The sequence below is a fragment of the Rana temporaria genome, chromosome 5 (genome assembly GCF_905171775.1).
Source record: "Rana temporaria chromosome 5, aRanTem1.1, whole genome shotgun sequence".
NCBI lineage: Eukaryota > Metazoa > Chordata > Amphibia > Anura > Ranidae > Rana > Rana temporaria.
In genome coordinates, this window is record NC_053493.1 from 243,574,950 (window position 1) to 243,577,158 (window position 2,209).

The window sequence follows — 2,209 nt, forward strand, 5'->3', positions numbered from 1 at the left end:
TTTAGTGACAACTTTTTGTAATTTTTTTTTTTTTGTCATTATTCAATCACTTGGGAAAAACAAATAAAAATATATTCAATGGACTCAACATGCCTCTCAGCAGTTTCCTTGGGGTGTCTACTTTTCAAATGGGGTCATTTGGGGGGGTTTTGTACTGCCCTGCCATTTTAGCACCTCAAGAAATGAGATAGGCAGTCATAAAATAAAAGCTGTGTAAATTCCCGAAAATGTACCCTAGTTTGTAGACACTATAATTTTTGCGAAAACCAATAAATATACGCTTATTGCGATTTTTTTTTTTTTTACTAAAGACATGTGGCTGAATACATTTTGGCCTAAATGTTTGACTAAAATTTAGTTTATTCGATATTTTTTACTTTTTGTTATAAGAAAAATCTTTTTTTTTTCAAAATTTTCGGTCTGTTTCCGTTTATATCACAAAAAATAAAAATCGCAGAGGCAATCAAATACCATCAAAAGAAAGCTCTATTTGTGGGAAGAAAAGGACGCAAATTTCGTTTCGGTACAACATTGCATGACCGCGCAATTATCAGTTAAAACAGCGCAGTGCCAAATTGTAAAAACAGTCTTTAGGCAGCATATTGGTCCGGTCCTTAAGTGGATAGGGAAAGCTCTAGCTTAGGCCAGTGTACTCCAGTCCTGAAAGACTCATCTGATCTCTGCTGTTAGAACAGCACCCCAAACAGCCCTTGTTAGGGCTAATCAATCAGTCTGCTTTTTTTTCTCTGTAATCTGTACTGCGTGGTTTACAGAGAGAGACAGACAGAGAGAGAGTGTAATTTTTTGAAGTTAGTTAGAGCAGGCAGGCTAGTCAGTTAATGTTAGTGTGTAGAGGATATATATACATCACCAGGAGTTGTACATGTATTTATACACTGTATAGTTTAGTTAGATTAGAGGTGCAGGGTGCTGTGTAATATAAAGGGGTGCAGTGCTGTGTAATGTAAATGGGTCCAGTGGTGCAGTGCTGTGTAATGTAAAGGGGTCCAGTGGTGCAGTGCTGTGTAATGTAAAGGGGTCCAGTGGTGCTGTGTAATGTAAAGGGGTCCAGTGGTGCAGTGCTGTGTAATGTAAAGGGGTCCAGAGGTGCTGTGTAATGTAAAGGGGTCCAGTGGTGCAGGGCTGTGTAATGTAAAGGGGTCCAGAGGTGCAGTGCTGTGTAATGTAAAGGGGTCCAGAGGTGCAGTGCTGTGTAATGTATAGGGTTCCAGTGGTGCAGTGCTGTGTAATGTAAAGGGTTCCAGTGGTGCAGTGCTGTATAATGTAAAGGGGTCCACTGGTGCAGTGCTGTGTAATGTAAACGGGTCCACTGGTGCAGTGCTGTGTAATGTAAAGGGGTCCAGAGGTGCAGGGTACTATTCAATGTAAAGGGGTCCAGAGGTGCAAGGGGCTGTGTAATGTAAGGGGCCCAGTGGTGCAGGGGGCTGTGTAATGTAAAGGGGTCCAGAGGTGCAGGGTGCTGTGTAATGTAAAGGGGTGCAGGGTGCTGTGTAATATAAAGGGGTCCAGTGGTGCAGGGTGCTGTGTAATGTAAGGGGCCCAGTGGTGCAAGCTGCTGTGTAATATAAAGGGGTCCAGTGGTGCAGGGTGCTATGTAAAGGGGTCCAGAGCTGTGGGGTGCTGTGTAATGTAAGGGGCCCATGCTTACAGCGTAAACTGTGCCCACCTGTCCAGTGCCACATCTCATCTATATTGTGTTGGCACAGTTGATAAGATATAAAAACAAAATTCACTGCAATACATAATAGTAGTCATTTGTCTGCCAGGGTGTCTTTGCCTCACAGGGTAAACTGTGCCCACCTGTCCAGTGCCACATCTCATATCTGGTGGCACAGTAGCTTGCACGCATAGTACAACGAAACTAATCTAAAAAAAATGACAGGCAGAGGCAGGCCACCCCGCAGGGGCCGTCGTGGTCATGGTGCTGTGATTCCCTTTGGCCCTAGAAAAATGCCCAGTGTTCAGAGGCCACGTACCCTGAACTCGAAAAGTTCTGAGGACATAGTCAGAGTTTGGTCTTTCACTGTGAACCCCAACCCTATTACAGACAGGGTTAGGGTTACAGATAGGGTTAGGGTTACAGATAGGGTTAGGGTTACAGATAGGGTTAGGGTTACAGACAGGGTTAGGGTTACAGACAGGGTTAGGGTTACAGATAGGGTTAGGGTTACAGACAGGGTTAGGGTTA